The sequence below is a fragment of the Nomascus leucogenys genome, chromosome 22a (assembly GCF_006542625.1).
Source record: "Nomascus leucogenys isolate Asia chromosome 22a, Asia_NLE_v1, whole genome shotgun sequence".
Lineage (NCBI taxonomy): Eukaryota > Metazoa > Chordata > Mammalia > Primates > Hylobatidae > Nomascus > Nomascus leucogenys.
In genome coordinates this window covers 66,513,386-66,538,750 of record NC_044402.1, presented here as the reverse complement: position 1 = coordinate 66,538,750, position 25,365 = coordinate 66,513,386, and the positions used below count along the sequence as shown (strand labels likewise).

At 35.9% G+C, this 25,365-nt stretch overlaps 1 pseudogene; it reads right to left on the bottom strand.

The window, feature by feature from the left end:
* Nucleotides 1-14,548: 14,548 nt before the first annotated feature.
* On the bottom strand, nucleotides 14,549-15,626 carry LOC100589533 (annotated as a pseudogene).
* Nucleotides 15,627-25,365: the final 9,739 nt, after the last annotated feature.

The window sequence follows — 25,365 nt, the reverse complement described above, 5'->3', positions numbered from 1 at the left end:
TGTGTCTATGAGGGTGTTGCCAAAGGAGATTAACATTTGAATCACGGGCTGGGAAAAGCAGAACCATCCTTAATCTGGGTAGGCACCATCTAATCAACTGCCAGTGCAGCCAGGATAGAAAGCAGGCAGAAAAACACGAAAAGGCTAGACTGGTTTAGCCTCCCAACCTACATCTTTCTTATGTGCTGGATGCTTCCTGCCCTCCAACATTGACTTCAAGTTTTTCAGCTCTGGGACTCACACTGGCTTCCTTGCTCCTCAGCTTGCAGATGGCCTATTGTGGGACCTTGTGATTGTGCGAGTTAATACTACTTAATAACCATATATATATATATATATATATATATATATATCCTATTTCATATATTATATATATAACCCCCATATATATCCTATTATATAATATATAATAACATATATATAACACATATATATAATATATAACATATATGTAACATATAATATATACAATAATATATATATATATATGTATCTCCTATTAGTTCTGTCCCTCTAGAGAACCCTGACTAATACAGTTACCAAGAGTCAGTCCATATGTCTGTTGGTTAGCTGGCTGGCTCATTTGGCTTTTGTTATTCAGGAGGATAGGTCAGGCTTGTTTTCATGGTGGTGGATGTGGAATTCTCAAGGTCAACAACAAAAAAAAGAACAAGCCACAGTGTACCAGCACTTTTCAATCTGTGTTGACATCATCATGTTTCCCATTGTCCCTCTGACCAAGTGAGGCAACATAGTCAACCCAGATTCAAAGGGCAGAGGGGAGACTTCACTTCTTGATAAAAGGAAATTATTTGTGATGGTTTTTGCAATCTACAATATCCAGTTGACCTAGCACCATTTATTGAAGAGACTTTTCTTTCTCCACCATTCTTTAGTGTTACTTAATAATACAATTACTTTTTATTCCAACTTGCCTGGAGGGAGAAATTGAAGCTGAAAGATGTGTTTCAGTCCCTTAAGGAGTTTAAAGTCCTTTCTGTAGTAAGATTCTTCTCTTTGTTTGTATATTCTATGAGTTACTTAGTATCCTTTTTGTAGTGTAGCTGCCTAGGTAACATATTCCAGCTTTGGTGGTATACCTGACCAAGACAGCTTTGACGCTGCCTTCAGCTTGACCAAACTTCAGACAGATGAGTTAGACATATATAAAGCAAACCTTCATATACGTATGATTATCATATTGTCTTTTTAATGTTTGGAGCTTACTGTGTTATTCCCTTTTTCATTCCATGTATTAGTTATTTCATTATCCTCTTTTAATCAGTCTCACCAAAGTTTTATCAATTTCATTGATAAAACATTATCAGTCTTTTCTGAGAATCAAGCTTTGGTTATTTTATATATAAATCTGTAGATTTTTGTTTTTTATTACAGTTTTTACACTTTTATATTTGTTTCCATTTCTTTGACTTTCTTTAGGTCCAATTTGCTTGTGATTTTTTCTAATATTTTAAAAAAATTGATGTTTATGTAGGCTATGTTATGCTAGCATAATAAACAACAATAGTTGCAAGCACTATTGTTTTAGCAACTCAGATGTCCACCATGAGTCAGTTGGGGACTCTCTTCCTCAGACTTCATTATCTACATTCTGAGCCATCAGGGTACTGAAGGGCCAGTGTATCATCATTGTCCACTCTAACTTTTCCTTGAGATGTTTGAATTTTTACTGATATCAGAGCCACAGGTAAAATCTATCAATGCTTAATTATAGAAACTAAAACATCAGAAAGGATTTGGGGCAAAAAGCTTATAATTTTTCTGAAGTATCCTAAAATGCTGTCTTATGATTGGGGCATACAATATACAGCATGTGCAAGTCTATTTATCTTTCAAATTTAGTTTTATGGATAAATTTCAGATGGCAAGTGCCTGTTTTTTGTCTCCTATTATTTTTCTATGTCCTATGCCAGAGGCCTAGCAGTAAATTTCTGCCTCCTAGAAAATGTCAGCAAATGCTCTGTGTGATTTACAAGCAGAGTATTTCAGAAATGGTAAAACACATAGACAGCATTTTTCAGAATCACAGTGTTAATCTCTAGGGCAAACATTCTTAGGCTTGTGACACAGACAACTCCCTTGTGAGGGGATTCTATTTTATAGAATTTTAGGTACAACTGAAATGCCTGAAGGGGCATGGCCTATATAAGACGTTATTTTAAGGCTGTAAATTAGTTTTAACAAAGCATATAAGATTGCTGAATCTAGTACTCTCTACATATTGCAAAATTAATGCTTTGGGGCTTTCTTTTAAGCTTGGATAAAGCTGGGTAGAGATTGGGTTTTCTTCTGTGCCGCACATCATCATAACAATTACTTTCTATTCCAACTTGGCTGGAGGGAGAAATTGAAGCCCAGGGATGTGTCCCAGTCCATCAGGCAGTTTAAAGTCCTTGCTATGGCTCAGAGTTCATCTTTTAGCTTGTACTTTTTTGTTTTGTAGAGACGGGGTTGGCTAGAGTTTTCATGTGAGTTACTTAGAATCCCTTTTGAGGTGCGACTCCTTAGATAACATATCCTAGCTTTGGTATATTAAGTGTATTTGACCAAGGTTTTGACATTCTCCTCAGCTTGAAAAAACTTAGACAGGTTTTTCCCAGACTATAGGTGTTGACCTCCCTTTTCTTAGAGCATTTACTTTATAAAATGTTCTATCATAAATTCTTTGTCCTGTTGCGGTAAGTCAGGGACCCCGAACGGAGGGACCGGCTGAAGCCATGGCAAAACAACACAAATTGTGAAGATTTCATGGACATTTATTAGTTCCCCAAATTAATACTCTTATAATTTCTTATGCCTGTCTTTACTGCAATCTCTGAACATAAATTGTGAAGATTTCATGGACACTTATCACTTCCCCAGTCAATACCCTTGTGATTTCATATGCCTGTCTTTAATCTCTTAATCCCATCATCTTCGTAAGCTGAGGAGCATGTATGTCACCTCAGGACCCTATGATGATTGCGTTAAATGCACAAATTGTAGAGTATGTGTGTTTGAACAATATGAAATCTGGGCACCTTGAAAAAAGAACAGGATAACAGCAATGTTCAGGGAACAAGAGAGAGAACCTTAAACTCTGGCCGCTGGTGAGCTGGGCAGAACAGAGCCATATTTCTCTTCTTTCAAAAGCAAATGGGAGAAATATCACTGAATTCTTTTTCTCAGCAAGGAACGTCCCTGAGAAAGAGAATGCGTCCCTAAGGGTAGGCCTCTGAAATGGCCGCTTTGGGGGGCGGCCATCTTTTATGGTCGAAGCTGTAGGGATGAAATAAGCCCCAGTCTCCCGTAGTGCTCCCAGGCTTATTAGGATGAGGAAATTCCTGCCTAATAAATTTTGGTCAGACTGGTTGTCTGCTCTCAAACCCTGTCTCCTGATAAGATGTTATCAATGACAATGCATGCCCGAAACTTTATAAGCAATTTTAATTTTGCCCCAGTCCTGTGATCTCGCCCTGCCTCCATTTACCTTGTGATACCTTATTACCTTGTGAAGCATGTGATCTCTGTGACCCATACCCTATTCGTACACTCCCTCCCCTTTTGAAAATCCGTGATAAAAACTCGCTGGTTTTGTGGCTCGGGGGGCGTCACGGAACCTGCCGACATGTGATGTCTCCCCTGGACACCCAGCTTTAAAATTTCTGTTTTGTACTCTGTCCCTTTATTTCTCAGACCTGCCAACACTTAGGGAAAATAGAAAAGAACCTACGTGAAATATCGGGGGTGAATTTTGCCTGATATCTGGCTGAATTTCCCCCGATATTGTCCCTTTGAGATATAAATTTTCTCCCAGTGCTAGTATCTTACCAGTTTCACAACCCAGGAATATCTTTCTCAAGGACCTGCGAGCCATTCCTTTGAAATGTAAATATCAAGAGAGAGTTTCCTATTTCCCAGCATTGGTGGGATAGTAGGAACTTAACATACATAAGCAACAATTAGCAAATATAGATGGCTTCATCACATGGCCAACGTCTCCCCTAATGCTCTTCGGTACTTTTCTACTAGTTCGCTCCAGTGCTTAATACCTTTTTGTGTTAGTGGAATTGAATTCAGTCTCTCTCTCTTATTGCAATAGTCTTGAGTAACCTCTTCCTTACCTGTTTAATTTTTCTACTACAATTTTTCTTTGATGTATCTCATTTCCATTTTGTGTAAGTGAAAGTCTTCTGAGGAGTTAACATAAGAAAACCACCAGCTCATTTGCTGCCTGGTCACAGAGACAGCTATCAGAACAAAGGTGTGGTGTGTGTGTGTGTGTGTGTGTGTGTGTGTGTGTGTGTGTGTGTGTAGCAACGTAGGTGACTTGGGGTCTGGGTGGAAAGTCTCATTATTTTATGAATTTCCCACATGGTCATTCTCTCTGACAGGTACTAGCTTAGATTTATTGGAGATAGAGTCAGGCTTGGTCTTGAGTGGAGATGTTTGTTGTGCATTGCAGAATGATTCAGATAGATCATTACCAGATTATGTTTTGTTTGTTTGTTTTTTCCTTTTTATGTCTTTGAGGGTAGGGATCTTATTGATCTTTGGAATTGACTCAGGCTACATGACCAAATCCTTACTAAGCCTTTTCAGCAGGAAAATCACACCCAGTGTATTTCACCAGTCAAAATGAAGATGGAAATTTTGGACAAAATATTTGATCCTCATATCACAGGATCAAGCTCATTAACAGTTGCATGCACTTTCCAATCAAACTAATCTACGTTTTCAAACTTCTTTTTCACGTCCTTGAAAAACGGGTGCTCTAGGCAGGTCACTCTACCTGCTGATAGAATTCTTTGCTTATTTTGGCCCACGTAATTTCTAGTGGGGAGTTTGTGCTGCTTTCTACTTACTTAATTTACACACCTGTGATAAAAATACTTTAAAATTAGGGCACATTAGATGATGATTGATTAAAAGCCTCAACAGTTATTTAAAATAGAACTGTTCCATGGCAGCAGAAGCTTGTCTTTAAGATAGGTACCATCAATTTTCTTTTTCCCTCTATACACAAATCCCTATGAAGAGGTGGCATCTATTTCTCCTTTCCCCTTATATCTGGGCTGGTCTGAATGGCTTATTTGGCTAATAGAATATGGGAAAGTGATATCTGGCTACTTCTGAAGTTAGGTCATAAAAATCTCTGCAACTTACCCTGGGTATCTTGGGCTGTTTGCTTCTGCAATTCTTACTCAGAGTAATCAATGCCATATAAGAAGCGTGTCCATGATGTGAGATATTTAAGTTACATAAATAGGCCAGATTGATTGAAATGCCATGTTGTGGGTTGGGGGGAGGGGAAGAGAGAGAGAGAGAGAATGGAGGCCAAGGAGCTGAGAGAGAGAATGGAGGCCAAAGAGCAGACATGCCAGACATGCATGTGAAGAGACTGCCTTGAAAGCATATCCTATGGGTCCAGTCTCTGCAGATGATGCCAGTTTGGCAAGAGGTAAACTGTCTAGCTAAGCCATTCCCAAATTTATGACCTTCAAAATCATAAGAAAGTTAAAACAGGTGTTTTAAGTCAACAAAATATGGGGATGGTTATGCAGCATTAGCTAACTGGAATAATATCCAAGTTTCAAATTTAGGTTTTAGAACAAAATATTACTTCCGCATTTCCAAGATCAAAATTTCCTGCTCTTTTCCCCAAAATCAACTTTGCTGGAAGTTTCCAAGCAGAAAGTCAGTATCAAAAGTTTGGTGCAAGTCTTATAATAAAATAAATTCATTCGTAAAGAAAATTTGCAGAGGCATATATAGAGCCTAAACATTTTTGAGGAAGTAGATCTTAGGTCTATTTCTTTATGATATTAGACAGTTACCTGTGATAAATTAGTGCAGTCTTACACCCTGGTAGAATTATATTCAGGATTATAATTGGAAGGTTCCTAAACACTTACTTTTTTGAGAAGAAGGGTTTTGAAGCTGGCAGGCTGGCATTCAAATCTTAATCCTACCATTAACCTTGGGAAAAATACTTAAATTTTTATGTACCCCAATTTCTTCACGTCTAAAATGAGAATAATAATAATAATGCTTTGCAGTGTTATTTGAATGATATATAAAATGATGTATCTAGCGGACACTAGATATTGAAAAAATGCCAATCTCCCATTTCCATTTTCTTCTTTTGCTCAAGCAATTCATTAAGCTGCCTTCTCTGTCTCATTCCTCTTTTTTCGGTTTAAGTAATATTGTCGCTATTTACTTGTAGGTATGTTTCAGTCTTTAGTCTATAAACTCAGGGTATGTATTTATTTATCTTTGCATTTCCAAGAATAGCTCATATCCTGGCATGCAAAAGATATTTTAAGATATGTATAGAACAGAAATATAAAGTCTCACCTCTTCTATAAAGCACCCTTTGAGCAGCCTGCCTCCTACTAATCCCTATTTTCCCTAAAATTAAAAAAAAAAAAAAAACGACACCATCTGTTCCATCCTTTAGGCCACCATGAATTAGACATTGCATGTAATTTTTACTTTCATGTCAGTTTACTACATACAATATAAGTCTTCTAAAATCTTCAAATGGTGGTCGTAAGATCTTTCTGTGAGGTGGTCAGGTATGTTATTTTATTGCTCCAAGCCTTGCCTACAACAGTACCTTGTACGTGTAATATATCTTCAATGGATAAAATAAGGAAGAGTCTCTGTAGGTGAAGAATTGAAGGTCAAGGAGCAAATTAAACTTTCATGGATTAAAATGATCTGGTCTTTCTCCCATAATTCGGAAATTTGGAGTCTTAATATTAGGAAGTGTTAGGTGTGCGTTTAGTTTAGAATGGTAAAATCTCATCTTTTGTAATTTAAAATGGGAACTTTATTGCATTGTGATTGAAACATGGCCTGAGTATTTTAACAGAAAATCAGTTCTTGTAAAGCTAGTTGAAAAGTGAGTGCTTTTTAATTGGAATTGTTTATAGTCCCAGTCCATTCTTTAAAGCTTTTTCAGGATTCAAACAAATGAGAACAACTTGAAATCAAGAAACTGCATTAATCACAACAATAGTTAACTCACAATGCTAAATAGACAAGAAAATATTAACTTTCTGGGGGAGGTGAAGGAGTCAATTTTCTTTAGTAAAATCGCAATTTAGGATTAAAGTGAGGCCTTATAGAAGGGAAATAATGGATTTCCCAAACGCAAATGTTGATCTATTGACCAAGCAAGTTTGCAGTTTAGATTCACTGACTGAAAAGCTATTGCCCTCACAAAGCCTTCAGAAAGCCAAGTTCTTTCCATTTACCATGGAATTTGTCCAGTCTGAGGTCCAATCTCTTTGTGTCTAACGATTAGCCCAAACAAGTTTTTACATTTCCTAACTAATAGTGCACTTAGAATTTCTCAGGGGCATTACTCCATTATTTAGCCAATAACGTTGCCAGGAAACCATTAAAAATGTTTGTGGAGGTCTTCCATTTGTTAGTTTTTCACAAACCATTTTATTTAATTAAATAATTCTTTTCCTCCTTGACTTTTCAATCTTCTACTGTACTAGATGTCTTGTTTTCTTTACACCTGAACACAGCTATAAAACTAAGATTCTTTCCTTGTCTCTCTGCTACTCATTGTGTTTCCATTAGAATTTGTTTTATTTTATTTTTCTACTTAATCCTATAGTAGTGATCCAGTTTATTTTGCAACAAGAGGGTAGAAATTATTTATCACAGTTCGCTATTTTCTACAGTAGGTTTGCTATGGTTGGTCATTCATTTTAATACAAAATACACTCACAGAACAAAAATTTAAAAATTTAGCATATAGCAAAATCAATGTATATTTAAGCATAAATGAGCAAAGAATTATAAAATTTGGAAAAGATGCCCTCATTTGAGCTTTGCCTAGCTCCTTGTTACTAGTTTTAAATAGACATATATAAATAAAAAATAATATATACACTTTACTTCCAATAAGACATATGAAACTAAGATATATTCATAGAAAACAAATCTCACCCAGAATCAAAAGTGTATATATTCTTTTTCCAGTATGTGATGATACATATTGTATTATTATTTTTTTTAATCAGGGTCTCACTCTGTCACCCAGGCTTGAGTGCCGTGGAATAAACTCACTGCAGCCTGGAACTCCTGGGCTCAAGAAATCTTCCCATCTCAGCTTCCTGAGTAGCTGAGACTACAAGTGCATGCCACCACACCCAGCTACTATTTTACATTTTTTGTAGAGATAACGTCTAACTGTGTTGCCCCGGCTGGTCTCACTCTCCTATACTCAAGTGATCCTCCCACCTCAGCTTCCCAAAATGCTGGGATTATAGGCATGAGCCACCATGCCCAAGCCTTATTGTATTTTTTGATGGCTAAGTTGCCATCCATTTTTATTTTTTCCAATAGCCTTTCACCTCTTTCACTGAAGTAAATATGATCTAATATTAAAGTTAAACATTCTCTGAATCCTGGATGACATTAGAGCATAAAGCAGCTCTTATTGTGGGAAACATAGACTCCCTGCACAAGTTGTAACAAAGCCAATGTCTACTTCTTAAAGTAATGTTGACGATAATATAGAAATAAGGCTATCTTTATATAATGCTTTAAAGTTGTGGTAAGGGACAAAATCACCATGTCATTTGACTATTACTGCACTGTATTCGATTTGTATTATAATATTCATCATTAAGTATGAAAAGTGACACATGGAGGGGGTCAGTGGCTTTGATGAAGACCACATACCCAGTAATAAGCAGAACTGGAATCTAACTTAGGGATTCTCATCTTTAGTATAAGGTTTTTTCTATTACACCATGTCATTACACAATGTTAAATTAATTTATTAAAACGTAAATAAGTATAATAATTTTATATGCTGCTTGGTATATATAGACTGATGCACAGACTTACGGAAATATATACAACCATGTTTCTTATTTTGGAAATCTAAATTTTCTCTGAGATATAAAACTTAGATTAAGTTTTATTTCAATACAATACACTTTATCAAGGGATAATTTACTTAAAATAAAATGCATCCCAATTTATTGTATATTTTGATGAGTTTTGAAGAATGTGTACAGACAGGTCACCACTATCATTACCTCAAGACATGGAACATTTTTATCACCTGAAAAAGTTCCTTGTGATTCTTCACAGTCAATCCTGTTTCACCAACATTAGCCCCAGTCACCAATCTGCTTTCTGCCTATAAAGATGTGCATTCTTTCCTGAGTTTCATATGAATGGCTCAAAAGTCAGTCATTTACTCTTCTGTGCCTGACTCCTTTTTCAACATAATGTTTTTGAGATCATCTATGTTGTGAAGTTGTGTCTACGGTTCATTCCTTTTTATTGCTTCTTAGCATTCAATTGTATGTTATGCTAACATGTTTATTTATTCACATGTTGATGGCTATTTGGATTGTTCCCCGATTTTTGCTATGTGGAATAAAAAAGCTATAAACATTTGTGTACAAGTCTCTGTGTGGGTGTATGCTTTCATTTCTCTTGGGCAAATATCTAGAAATGGAATGGCTAGGTCATATGGTAAATATCTGTTCAAATTTATACAAAACTGCTAAAATGCATTTTTCAAAGGTTGTCATTTTATATTCTCACAGGCAATGTACGTGAAGAACCAGTTATCAATATTTCTATTGATAGTCTTGCATTTTAGCCATTCTATTGGATTCGTAGTGGTATCCAATTATAATTTTAGTTTTAATTTCTCTGATGACTAATGATGCTGACAATTTTTCCAGGTGCTAATTGGTCATTTGTATATCTTCTTAAATCAAATATCTTTTTTTCTAATGCAAAATTGATTTATTTTCCTCTATTGAATTTTAAGAGTTTCTTATGTAGTCTAGATGTATTTCTTGTATTTCTGTGTTAAATATATTCATTTTCAATATTTTCTTCTAGTTTGTGACTTGCCTTATTTCATAATGGGTATGTTTTAAAGAACAGTAGTTTTTCATTTTGATATATTTTAAATGTGAATATTTTTGTTATTCATACTTTTTTATGTTCTATATAAAATATTTTTGCTAACCAACCTAACATAAAGATATTTGATCTTCTGAAAGTTTAATACTTGTATCTCTTAATTTTAGATCTATAATCTATTTTGAGTTGTTGTATGGTGTGAATTAAGAAGAAAGTTTCATTTTTTTCTCCATAAAAATATGCTATTGTTCCAGTCATAGTATTTCAATAGTATAATTTTCTCATTAAATTGACTTGGCAACACTGTGAAAGATAAATTAATATCTATCTGTCTATGTACCTAGCTAACTAGACTTGATTCTATTCTAATGATTTATGTCTCTGTCTTCATAACAACATCAAATTGGCCTGATTATGTCTGTATTTATATTATATCCTGAAACCAGGTAGTGAATGTCCTCTAACATTTTCTTTAAAAATTAAAATTACTTATCTATTTGTTATCTCTTATATTACCATATATTTTGAAATAAGCTTGTCAATTTCAATAAGTAAGACTGTTGATTGAGATTGCATAGAGATTTCTCTCAGCACTATTCTTTCAGTTTGCTTCACACATATTTTTTAAAGTTTATCACTAGTCATTTCATGTTTTTGATATTATTATGACTGATATTTTTTACAATTCAATTTATGTTCATTGCTATTATATAGAGATATAATTGATTTTTGTGTGGAGACCTGATATTTTGCAGCATTTGCTAGCCTACTCACAAATGCTAATAGCTTTGTCTGGATTCCTCAATGTATATGCACATACACATTTCTGCATATGTCATATGTAAATGAAGACAGATTTAATTCTTCCATTCTAATGTTCATATGTTTTATGTTTTGACTAATTGAATGAATTTATAATAAGAGTGGAAATCATTTCCTTGTTACTGATATTAAAGGAAGAACACTAAATCTTTTACCATTAAATGTGATTTTAGCTGAGTTTTTCAACTTGACTTTTATCAGGTTGAATGGGTATTACGTCCTCTCAAAGTCTTTACTGCATCTTTTGTGATAATCATAGCTTTTTAAAAAGTATATTAATGTAGTAAATTATATAGGTTGATACTCAAACCAATCTTGCATTTCTGCCTTAAAACTAACTGGGCTATGATATATCACATTGAGGCAAGAGAATAGGACCTGGAGGCAGGAACTTAAGACTGATCCATGCTGACTTTCTAGAACGAAATCGAATGAAAGCACGTCAGCAATGACAGGAATGTGAATGGCTTTGTAACTTCACTTCCTCCTCTCCATTCATGCCATTTACACTTGGTAACTTCACATTCATCCTCTCCATTTACCTGGATCACACACACCAAATAATATCCTCTCCATTTACAATAGGGCACATCCCAAGTAAATGACTCTGTGACTTTACCTCATTCTCTTCATTTACATGGAATATATGCCAAGTAACCAATGGGAACCTCTAGAGTGCTGAAATTCCAGAAAATCCTGTAAACAGGGCTCTTGAGCCCCTATGCTCAGGCTGCTCCCACATTGTGGATCATACTTTCATTTTCAAAAAATCCCAGCTTTTGCTTTCCTCGCTTTGTGAGTTTTTTTTTTTTTTTTTTTTTTTTTTTTGAGACAGAGTCTTGCTGTCGCCCAGGCTGGAGTGCAGTGGCCCGATCTCGGCTCACTGCAGGCTCCGCCCCCCGGGGTTCACGCCATTCTCCTGCCTCAGCCTCCCGAGTAGCTGGGACTACAGGCGCCCGCCACCACGCCTGGCTAATTTTTTGTATTTTTAGTAGAGACAGGGTTTCACTGTGTTAGCCAGGATGGTCTCGATCTCCTGATCTCGTGATCCGCCCGCCTTGGCCTCCCAAAGTGCTGGGATTACAGGCGTGAGCCACCGCGCCCGGCCGTGTTTGTGAGTTTTGTTCAATTCTTTGTTCGAGACGCCAAGAACCTGGACACCTACTGGTAACAACATTTGCTAATATTTTGTTAAGAAGTTTGTATCTATCTTTATGAAGATATTATGTCCCAGTTTTATTTCCTTGAAGTTTCTTTTTTGACTTTTGTTATCAGGATAATGTTGACCTCTGTTTTCTGAAAAAAAACTGTGTAAGAATAGTATTTATTTATTAAACAATTTATAGAATATAACTATGAATGTATGTGGGACTGTGTGTTCTTTGAGGTAAAGTTAACAAATTACTTATATAATTTATAGGGCTAGCTATATTCAGAGATGTTTTATATTGAGTTTGTGTTTGAAATATGCACTTATACTGAATATAGATTTTAGGTTGCAATAATATTTTCTACACCTTCTAAGAGGTTATTCCACCAACTTTTTGGTTGTATATTTTCCATAGGCAACATGCATACTTTTTTTTTTGCCATGTTAAAGTTTTGTTAAAGTTTCAATACATACCAAAAAGTGAAAAGTGATCTATAATACCCAAGTTCTATGTTCAACTACCAGTTAAACAAGGGAAACATTTTCTATATCATTCTGTTTTACAACCAGTATAAACCCAGAAGAATGAAGATCTGATTCTTTTTCCACAAGTCTGCTAGGTCAGTAAACTATTTATCAAACCGGTGTCTGGTCATTTTAACATACGTCTTGCTTTGAACTTAATATTCATTCATAATTGGTACAATCTCTATATACTATGCTATCTTTAGGATATCTAAATATCTTAAATATCTAGGATATCTCAAGAGCCAAAAAGGTCCTCACAGAAGCTTTAACCCAGGTAATCATAAGAGTATGGAAGGATTGGGCTAAGACAACTATGGAAGTGCAACAACCACACTAATTTGGTCATTACCCATTACAGGTCTGTGATTAGTAGTAGTCTGTCAAATGAGAGTTTAAAATGTTGTACTTACTATCCCTAGTTGCAAACGGTAAAACATGACAGTGCCATAATTACGACAAAAAAAAAAAAAAATCTTAGAAGTTACTTCCTGTAATCCAACAACTCAAGTCTGTTTCCTTTGAGAAAATTATACTATTGGCTCTAGTCTCTAAAGCAATAAACTAAAACTTGTTTCCAAGATTGGGAGGTAAAGTGAGCTTATAAAACAATCAGGAAAAGTGGCCTACTTGTTTCCAGTGTGCTTGCCATCTTAGCATGTTTGTTACTTTCTAGATGTCACTCATAAGTTTTATTCTACAACAAAATTCTGTTTCTGGATAAGCCACCACCAAAAAATGTTTCACTTACTGACAGACATAGACACTTTACTAGATAGAGCTACCACTTATATTTATCATTTTTATGATTCAACTTGAGTTCTAAATTGAAGAGTTGTCCCCTTGACTTTAGCTAAACAAAATGAAAACTAAAGCTGTAAAATCTATGTAAAGAAACACAAGAACTTCCTGACTACCTCCACTTACCAATTTCCTTAATTACTTCTCCTTTTCCATTTGGTCAATTATTGTTTTAAGTAACTACTACTCACTCCCTAGTTATGAATGTTAATCAGCACTGATGCCATCCTCAGGTCCACAGGAACCCTTGAAGGCAAAATCCATTGATTGCACCAAACCAATTCTGACAGCACTTCTTATGCAACTGTAGTGACATCGACAATCAACCACCTTCTGATTCAACAACTCTTAGCATCTGTTTCTCTGACTGCCAGCTTTATCTACTGCGAATAAATCAGCACTCCGCGACCATAATGAGCATAATCCTCAACCATCTTTGCTGTTTCACAGGCATTTGATGCTTTAAATCTGATGTGGAATGCTGATAGATTAACTTTTTAGAAGTCATAAGCCTTTAGGAAGTTGGAGACAACTTTATTGCTTATCTATTTTCACCTTGGCAATCAAGCTGTTCCTTTAAAAGTGAGACATTACGGAGTTGCAAAAATTTGAAACTGTAAGAGCAGACACCTTTGCAGCTTCATGGTTGGTTTTGGCCAAACTTTTTATTTAGTATTCTGTAGTTGTTTAACACGTATTTAAATGGTCTTATTTAGGGAGGGTAAAGGGGAGGTTCTTGCAGATTCCCAAGGAAATGTCAGAAAAGCAAAATGGCCAGCATTATCCATTTGCTTTTTTGGATTTACTGCGTGAAAAGCACTTTCCTTACATAGGCATCTGATTTCAGGTTTTCCATGCTGAGAACATTGAGATTTCAGTTGGAAGACATCCTGAAATCTTCTGAGTAGCAAACCCCCACCACCCTCTAAAGCTAGCTTGTTTGTATAGGCAGAACGATTCATCTCTCCATTTTACATGGCTAGATGTTTTGTGGAAGATCTTAGAATTGCTTTATTTACTGGGAAAAATCAGATAGGAAGTGGCCCTTAGGAATACTTTTACTTGGAAAGTTACAACACTAATACAACAAGTCTCAACGTATTTAACATTTGCTTGTTGAAAAGCAATGTCATAAAGTCAAATAAAATTAAACATGTTTTGCTTTTTTCCTCACAAGAACATAAAAATTATGGAGGGGAACTTAACAGGGAATTTAAAAAAGGTAGCACAATTTTTCCTTTTAGTAGCCCTTGGGTAGCTATGATAGAATAGTTTCACTTTTTGTTTGTTTCTTTGAACTGGGGTTTTGGTCCAAAGTTTTGTTTGTTTCTAGTATCTGCTTCTGCCTCCCCCTCTATCGGATCGGCTTCCTCCACCGCCACCACTTCTTGGTGCTCTGCAGCTTGAAGTGCTGTAGGAATCACGTGGAGAAGGGTACCCCCTTTCCATAGAAGGGGGAAGCCCTCTTTCTTGTCTGCCAAGCCGATCACAACCACTTGAGTAGAGATTACTTCGGCTGCTTGAGTAACTGTCTTGACTTCTACCATATCCGTCACGTGAGCTGCTGTAATCATGATAGCGACTGCTTCCAGTATAAAATGGTGGGGGCCCTTGTGTAGGTGGACCACTATGTGAGTGATCATAACTCTCATATGAATCTCTGTAGGAACTTCCACTTGGATCATCTGAATAGTCATGATCACGATCATATCCATCTCTATCGCTACAGCCTCTTGATGGATAGTCATCACATGAACTGGAATGACCATAATCACGGTAAGTATAATCTCGTGGTGGTGGTGCATAATCTCTTGTATCACAAGAACTTGGGGAATCTCTGCTTGAAGAGTTGTCTTTAGCAGAATACACATCATCTCTTGGGGACAAATAAACATCTCTACGAAAGGGCAGCGGTTCGCTTCGAGGTGGACCTCCGTAACTATCTCTTCCACGTGATAAAGGAGCTCTTCCTCCCATTCCACTGCTGCTGCGAACTGGTTCTGAAGGTGCAGATCTCTTAGAGGAGGATCCCCGCTTCTTGGTGGTGGTCCTCTTTTTACTGGGAGTGATCCCCTGGAAGAACTCATGTTAAAATGCATGGAATATCCACCATCATCCATGTGTCCTCCGCATGAGGGAGGTTCCCTGGTTCCTCCACTTCCACCTCTTCCACCTCTCAGACCTCTTGGAGGACCTCTAATTCTTGGAGGTGGAGGCAGTCCATGTCTACCACTTTCAAATGATTGTTTGGTGGCTTATTCCACTTTGATGGCTGTTCCATCTAATGACTTTCCATTCATGTCTCTGGCTGCATCCTTAGCGTCTGCTGGGCTTTCAAAGGTGACAAAAGCAAATCCTCTTGATTTGTTGCTTTCACGGTCTTTCATCAAGAGTACTTTCACTATTTACTATTCTCCCATGTTTGCCAAATGGTGCTTCAAGCGCTTTCTCATTTGTTTCCATATTAAGCCCACCAGTGAAGAACTTTCCTGGGCAATCTGCTTCAACCTTGTATTTATTTATTTATTTATTTGCTGGTGAGTCAGAAGGGTGACAATGGGTTCAAGCTCCAATGAGCTCACCAACAGGGGCTTTCTACCAGCTCAGTACCAGTGACAGCTGCCAGGTCCGAGGACCAAATCACGAAGCCACTAGCACTAGTGCGCAACCAATATCATACATTTTAATCATTGTTTTTCTTATGTAATTTTTCTTTTTTCTTTGGCTACTGTTAAGATTTTCTCTATCATAGGTTTTTAGCAATTTTATTTTGATGTGCTTTGTGTTTTATTTTTATAGGAATTTTAAAATCTTTCTAGGTGTTGAGCTAGCATTGTAGCGTTATTCAAATTTGAGAATATAGTAACCACTATTTCTTCAATTTTTATTTTTTATTTCTCTGTCCTTATCCTGTTTGGAATTCCTATTCCATGTCTGCACATAAATTTATTTTGTTCCATGGGTTACTGAAACAAATTATTTCATTCTTTTTCTTTTTCAATTTTAATAGATTCATTGCTAAATTTGAATATTTACTGATATTTTCTTGTGTAATGTCTTATGTGTTGTTAATCCTATCTAGTTAGTTTCATTTAGACACTATTTTTCAACTCTAGAGTTCTATCTAGTTGTTTTTTAAATTTCTATTTACTCTTTTATCTTGTTCATGTTATTCCTTATATGTTTACATATTTATAATAGCTGCTTAATGTATTTGCTAGTTCCATTATCTATGTCATTTATAGTTCTATTTGATTATTTTTCTCCTGCTTTGGATTACATTTTTTAAATTAACATAGCAGTCATTTTTTATTTTATGCTAAACATTACAGATTTGATGTTGGTATGGCTGGATTTTTGTTTTCTTCCTTTAAAAATTGTTAGGCTTTGTATTGACAGGCAATTGGTTACTTATTGATCAGTGTCATTCCTTTGAGTCATTTTTTAAAGCTTTTCTGGGAGGAGTCTAGAGTTGCCTTTATTTCACTGATAATTTGTCCAAATTACTAAGATACTGTCCCCCTTGATGAAAAGTTACTGTCTTAAATATGCTAAATAATCAAGAACTCTCCACTCTGGCTAGGTGGAGTTCAATATATGTTGTTAGAGCTGGCTTTGTGTGAGCTCTGGAAATTTTTATCTTACAGATACTTGGTTATTTGTGTGAGCTCTGGAAATTTTTATCTTACAGATACTTGGTTATGTTTTGCCTGGCCTCATGGAGTTTCACTCCATACTTACATATCTGAGTACTCAATAATGATATAAAAGGGCCCTGTAGTTAGATTTCTGAAGCTCTTGTCTGCATAGTTCTCTCTCTTCTTAAATTTCCATAGGTTTTTGGGGAACAGGTGGTGTTTGGTTACATGAGTAAGTTCTTTAGTGGTGATCTGTGAGATTTTGGTGCACCCATCATCGGAGCAGTATACACTGTACCAATTTGTAGCCTTTTATCCCTTATCTCAACTCCCAATCTTTCCCCCACTTCCCAAAGTCCTTTTTATCATTCTTATGCCTTTGCATCCTCATAGCTTAGCTACCACTTATAAGTGAGAACATACGATGTTCGGTTTTACATTACTGAGTTACTTAACATAAAATAATGGTGTCTCCAGTTCCATCCAGGTTGCTGCAGATGCCAGAATGCCATTATTTTGATCTTTTTTATGGCTGCATAGTATTCCATGGTATATCTATCTATCTATATATATCTATAGATATATCTATAGATCGAGATATATCTATAGATATATCTATACCACAATTTCTTTATCCACTCATTAACTGATAGGCATCTGGGCTGGTTCCATATTTTTGCAATTGCAAATTGTGCTGCTATAAACATGCATGTGAAAGTATCTTTTTTTTTATAATGACTTCTTTTCCTCTGAGTTGATATCCAGTAGTGGGATTGCTAGATCAAACCGTTGTTCTACTTTTAGTGCATTAAGGAATCTCCATACTGTTTTCCAGAGTGGTTGTATTAGTTTACATTCCCACAAGCAGTGTTAAAGTGTTTCCTTTTCACCATATTCCCACCAACATCTATTATTTTTTGATTATGGCCATTCTTGCAGGGATAAGGTGGTATCACATTGTGGTTTTGATCTGCATTTCCCTGATCCTTAGTGATGCTCAGCATTTTTTCGTATGTTTGTTGGTCATTTGTATATCTTCCTTTGAGAATTGTCTATTCATATCCTTAGCCCAATTTTTAAGGTGATTTTTTTTTATTGCTAATTTGTTTGAGTTCCTTGTAGAGTCTGGATATTAGTCCTTTTTCAGATGTATAGATTGTGAAGATTTTCTCCCACTCTGTGGGTTGTCTGTTTACTCTGCTGATTGTTTCTTTTGCTGTGCAGAAACATTTAGTTTAATTAAGCCCCACCTATTTATCATTGTTTTTGTTGCATTTGCTTTGGGGTTGTTGGTCATGGAATCTTTGCCTAAGCCAATGTCTAGAAGGGTTTTTCCAATGTTATCTTCTAGAATGTTTATGATTTCAGGTTTTAGATGTAAGTCCTTGGTCCACTTTGAATTTATTTTTGCACAAAGTGAGCAATGAGGATTCAGTTTTATTCTTCTACATGTGGCTTGCCAATTATCCCAGCACCATTTATTGAATACGTTGTCCTATAAAGGAAAACCTATCATATTAACAGCAGATTTCTCAGCAGAAAACCTACACACTAGAAGGGATTGTTGCCCTATCTTCAGCCTTCTTAAACAAAACAATTATCAGTCAAGAATTTTGTATCCAGTGAAACTAAGCATCATAAATGAAGGAAAGTTACAGTCTTTTTCAGACAAACAAATGCTAAGGGAATATGCCACTACCAAGCCAGCACTACAAGAGCTGCTAAAAGGACCTCTAAGCCTTGAACTAAATCCTTGAAATACATCAAAACAGAACTTTTTTAAAGCATAAATCTCACAGGACCTATAAGGCAACAATACACACACACACACACACACACACACACACACACACAACAATTACAACAACAAAAAAACCACAAACAACCAAGATATACAAACAACAAATAGCAGGATGAATAGAATAGTACCTCACATCTCAATACTAAATGAATGTAAATGGCCTAAATGCTCCACTTAAAAGATACAGAATGGCAGAATGGATAAGAATTCACCAACCAAGTATCTGCTGCCTTCAGGAGACTCACCTAACACATAAGGACTCACATAAACTTAAGCTAAAGAGATGGAAAAAGACATTTTATGCAAATGGACACCAAAAGCAAGCAGGAATAGCTATTCTTATATCAGACAAAACAAACCTCAAAGCAACGGTAGTTAAAAAAGACAAAGAGGAACATTACATAATAATAAAAAGTCTTGTCCAACAGGAAAGTATCACAATCTTAAATATATATGCACCTAACACTGGGGCTCGTAAGTTTATAAAACAATTACTACTAGACCTAAGAAATGATATAGCTCTCTCTTTTCCAGATCTCTGCCTCTACAATTTCCAGCTGCCTCAACCTTTTTCCCCATTTACATTCTTCACCTCCATGAGGTTGCTTGGGGGCTTTGGGTTTACCTCTCTGTGCATGTGTTTTCGAAATTTTGTCTAGGAAGCAAACCAGAACAGTTACAAGATTAGTCTCACCTGCTTCACTTCTCTGAAAAATCAAAGTCCTGAAGGATGTCTTTTAAAAGTCAATGTCTGAAAGACATCTGTTTTATTTTTGTTTTGTTTTGTTTCCCAGGAGGATGGTAACTCGAATCCTTCTTATAACATCATGGCAAGAATGTGAAGTTTCAGATGGCTTTTAAATCCCAGTCTAAAGGCATGTTAAGTACTACAATTTATGGATTTTTAAAAAACCTTCTGGACAGTCATATCTATGCCAATGAGTTTACTTAATTGTTAACCCCTTTTCTGGAAAAAAATTGTTATAAACAACAGAATAGGAGAGATCAGAAAATGATTTAAATAACCCAGATGTGCATAATTCAAAATGGCCTTGAAATACAAGAAAAAAATTGAAAATCTTCAATGTAATGCATTTTCACAACTACTTAAGAAAACTTTTTCAATATATAAAAATAAAAGAAAATAGATTTTAGAACATTTTCAAAGAGTATCCTAGAGTACAGTCAAGAGCAGTTTAAAGGGATCCTTGTTCTCTATTTGTAAATGTTCACAGGCCGAAAAGAAGGGAAACAGAAAATCTAAATTGGAAAGAGAAATTGCCAACTTACAAAACCTCCAAATGTGGCTGTATAATTTAAAGAGATTTAGAAGAATATATACCAACTATGAATGATAATGTTTGGCTCTCCAGGTGAAATAAAATTGTCTGATTGTACAAGAAGTAAAGGAATATATAGAAAAAGTGTATCTTGATACTTAAATAGTAAATCCTTGAGGTAAACTGAACTTTATTTGCCTTGGTTAACAGAAAACACTCCAAGTCTTGAAAATTTATAACAATCCTTAATCTCTTTCCGTGTCTTTCCTATAATTATTAATTTGTCAACATTATTAGAGGAAATTTCTTTATTCTCTGTGATAGAAGCCATGTAACTTTTATGCATCTACTTTGAACACTGAAGTTCCAGATGAAACAAACTACGAAAGAATTATTTTTAGAAGATCCCTAAATATTAACAGAGTGGATTATAACCCATATAGATGTCCCATAGTACCTAGACGATGTATGAGTTATGAGTCTAGAATTATTTTCAAATAATCCCAATGAGCAAAAACTCAACAGTAATAATCGGAGAACAGAACAGTTGGAGAAAACTCATATGAATGTAGATTTATTTTCTAGAATATCAAAAAGTTTTGTTTTTATGTATATGCAAAAATTAGGACACATTGTAGGTATGTCAGATCAGCAACATGGCACACATAAAAACTCAGAAGGATTCTAAAATGTCATAAATGTCTTTTAAATGCATATGAAAATATTAGATTATGTTCTAGAGGTATAAACTCAGCAATGTGACACACCCATTGCCTATTACAAGCCTACCATTTGGATCAGTAGTCAGGGATTATCCTCCTTGCCTCAGAATAATTTTAGTCGGGTAAATTAATCAAAGTTATCTTTCCAAAATATAGCCATCTCACCTGTAGTGTAACATGTATTTGTTAGAATAGGTGGATAGATAGACATGAGCAAGAAGGGGAGCCCCTACAAAAGTAAGCTCTGGAAAATCTCATAGCCCAGAGACGACCCAAAACCTGCATGCTAGGTATGAGCAGAGAGAAGGGAAACTACCAATGCAAGAAGGAACTCTCCAAAATGCCTCTTAAGATGCCCAGTAATCACTCATTCTATGATTGAACTGTGAGAATGTAGTCAGCTACATGCTGATAAGGAGGGTAAAAGGGCAAAGGGGAAATTCCTAAGAGATACAAAGGCACAATAACTACAGATTTAACTGCTGCTTATACGATCTTGCTAGGGTGGTGGTAATGAACCACAGTGCCATTAGGTAAGATTTGTATTGATCACTGGGCCTGCACATGTGCATCAACTGACAGTAAGGGAGAATCCTACAAACCTGGGGTGGGAACCAGGTGGGGGAAAAGGCAGGGACTTAAGGCAGAAATGGGAAACCAGACACAAAGGCAGAGACTTGATACAGTGGTGCAAACTTAAAGAAAGAGTGTGACATAATAAAAACTACAACATAGAACTCTCAGGGTTGCTGGTCCATTCTCTTCCAAGCAGCCTATTCTGCGTCTTTAAATAATCTCTGCTGCCACTTAACCCTTGCTGCTACTGCTGCTGCTCCCAGCCTAGTCAGCTCACTCCTCTCTTGGAGTGTACTTCCTTCAATAAACTCTCTGGTCTTTATTTTTCTTCAATAAATTCTCTGCTTTCTTCGTTAAATTGTTTCTTGGCCTAATTCTTTCTCCCAAGAAGACTAAGAACTGAAGACACCACATTTTCCAGTAACTTACTGAAATATATCAACTTTCTCTTTTGTTGTGTTATAATATCCTTGCTGGTGAAGAAAACTTGAGGGTTGTAATTCTGTAGTTTGAGAAGTACTCATGTCTCAAATAAATATTTGGGGTAATCCAGTACCAAATTTTCATTTCATATATTTTTTAGTTTTATATTTCAATATTAATGATTAAAGTCCTTATGCAAGAACCTCTCATTGAACAGAATGACAAAATCTATGAAGAACAGCAAGAATTCTATCACAGGTGCACAAAATTTGCTTTCCAATTCCACAAAGAATAGATGGGAATAGTCAGGTTGCATGTCTATGAGGGCACGATCTAAGAAAGCCACCATGTCTGTCTGACATCATGATCGTGGCTATTATGACATCAGATAATCTCAAATAGACTTTTGATAAAATATTCTATGAGACAATCATCACAATAGTGATAAATTGGACATCATTTCAAACAGCAAATCAGAAATGTTCTTAGGAGGTATTATACTATTGTTCCTCTGTATGGGCTTTTAGCATATGCTAACGGAAAAACCCAAAAGGATTAAACTGTTGTCAACAAATCCATCATATTCCAGAAAAAGCTCAAGAGTATTTGTAAAATGCAAAAATAAATAAAAAGAAAAAAATTAAAAGAAATAATCAGGAACCCAACAAAGTTGAATTTTCAGTTCTACGTGTAATGTAGAATCCCAAGGCATACAAAGGAAGCAGAAAAATGTGACCTATAATGAGGCACAAAATCACCCCTTTATGTAAATTCTTATTTCCATCTGGATTATTTTCCTTCTACCTGTGGGAATTCCTTTAACATTTCTTACAGTTCTTATCTGCTTATTGCCTTTAAATTTTGTTAGGTAGGACCACAGCGGAATTTGACCTATGGCTAATTTTGCTCCACAATTGAGGCACAAATTTTCTATGTACTCTACTCAACACCCTGTGAATTATTAGGATTTCCACTCTAGTTAGTGGAAATGACCATTTATTTTTCCAGCCCTGTGTAAGTACAAAGGATTGTTTCCTCTGTCTTTTCATGCATTTCTTTCTCTGGTCTCAAGTTGTTTTCCCATGTTCATGTGCTGATTAGTATGCAGCTGATGACTCAGGGAGAACTCTTCCAGATCTCTAGACTTTTCTGTCTGGGCAACTCTCTTCTTTCTGTTACTCTGCATTGCAAACTCTATCAGCCTTGTCTTCCCTTCTTTCCCTATTATGTCTCTTCAAGCCATAGGCTCTATCTGGTTTTCCTCTTTTGGTGCCACCTGGAAACCTCTTCAGAAAGTATACTGGGACAATCAGAGAGTTCACATTGTTTATTTACTATCTCTCTTATTGCTCTCTGTCAGTCTGATATCCAAAGTCTTCCAAACCTTTGTTTCATTTATTTTGAGCATTTTAAAAATGTTTTGGGCAGGAGGATGTATCTAATCCTACTTATTCTATCTTGTTTAGGAGAAGTCTTGAAAGTAGGCTTTTTGATTTGCATACGTTTTAATATGTTTAATTTTTGTTGATGAACAAGGAGACTTTTTTTTTTTTTTTTTTTGAGACAGAGTTTTTTTGCTCTTGTTGCCCACTTTGGAGTGCAGTGGTGTGATCCTGGCTCGCTTCAACCTCCACCTTCCAGTTTCAAGCGATTCACAAGGAGACATTCTTAGTGAAACATAAACTTCACATTAGTATTACTTCTATCTCTTATACTCATTTACTAACATAAATCCCACTGGCTATGAGCCAGTTGGACAGCAGATGGTTCAGTTTAAATCAATTAAATTAAATGTCTTGTATTATAATAACTGGACTATCAAAGTGCATGTCCAAAAAACACTGTTCTTTTAACAATAATCCTTATGCTTTTGACAGTCCTTGGGGAAGCTCAGCTGAGGTTCACCTTCAATATTTATCAACATTATTAATCTTATAATTTTTATTTATAAATGAAGTGGCTAGATGAGTAAAAAATATTGTTATTCAGTATTAATCCTATCAAATGTTTATTATCAGTATTTTATGATTTTTATTTAATTTTTACTTTTTGACCAATTATATAATTATGGGATACAAAGTGATGTTATCATGTATATACAGAGTATGGAGTGATTAAATCAAGCTAATTAACATATCACTTTAAATACTTAACATTTATTCTTCCTGTCTCATTGCAGCTTCATACCCTTTGACTATTTCCCCAACCCCCCACTCTGATAACCAGCATTCAATTTTTGCTTCTGTGAGTTTGATTGTTTTAGATTCTACATACAATTGAGAACTTGTGATATTTGCTTTTCTGTGACAGGCTTATTTAACTTGGTATACTGTCCTTCAGTATACTAAGTATACTTGTCCTATTTTGAAAGGACAAGATTTCCTTCTTTCTAAAGGCTGACTGGAATTACATTATGTAGATATGCCACATTTTCTTTATCCATTCATTTGTTAATGGATGCTTAGACAGATACCATAGCTTGGCTACTGTGAATAGTGCTACGATAAACATGCAAGTGCAGCTATCTCCTCAATATGTTGATTTCCATTCTTTTGGATATATACTCAGCAGTGGAATTGCTGGATCATATGGTAGGTCTATGTTTTAGTCTTTTGAGGAACCTCCACCTTGTTTGCCTTATTGACTGTGCTAATTTACATTCCCACCAACAGTCAACAGGGTTTCCTTTTCTCCACATCCTTGCCAACATTTGTTGTTATATTTTGTCTTTTTGAAAACAGATGTTCTAACACACACCTGGGCCTGTTGAGGGATTGGGGGTGAGGGGAGGAAACCTAGATGACGGGTCAATAGGCACAGCAAACCACCATGGCACACATATACCTATGTAACAAACCTGCACATTCTGCAGTGTATCCCAGAACTTAAAAGTAAAATAACAAAAATTTTTAACAAGAGAAAGAAAATGGCTGTTCTGACAGGTGCAAGGTAGTATGTATGTTTTTTTTGTTGTTTTTTGTTTTTTTTCTGAGACAGAGTCTTGCGGTGTCACCCAGGCTGGAGTGCAGTGGTGTGATCTTGGCTCACTGCAAGCTCCGCCTCCTGAGTTCACGCAATTTGCATTTCCCTAATGATCAGTGATGATACATATTTTCATTTGACTGTTGGCTATTTGTATATCTTCCTTTGAGACATGTCTATTCAGTATTCAGGTTCTTTGCCCAGGTCTTTTCATTTATTTATTTATTTATTCTGCTGTTGAGAATTTGGGGTTTCTTGTTTATTTAGGATATTACCATTTTATTAGACCTATTGATTACAAATATTTTCTCTCATTCTGTAGATTGTAGATTCACTGTGCTATTATCTGCATGCAGAAGAATGGAATTGGACCCTTGCCACACACCTGTGAAAGGAAAATAAATCTTGGGGTCCCAAAATCACTAAGCTAAAGTGAAAAGTCAAGCTGAGAACTGCTTAGGGCAAACCTGCCTCCCATTCTATTCAAAGTCACCCCTCTGCTCTCTGTGATAAATGCTCATCTGATTGGCTCCTTTAGAGAGGCTAATCAGAAACTCAAAAGAATGCAACCATTTGTCACTTTTCTACCTATGACCTGGAAGCCCCCTCCCTACTTCTAGTTGTCCCACCTTTGCTTTGAGTTGTTCCACCTTTCTAGACCGAACCAGTGTTCAGCTTTCATATGTTGATTGATGTCTCATGTCTCCCTAAAATGTATAAAACC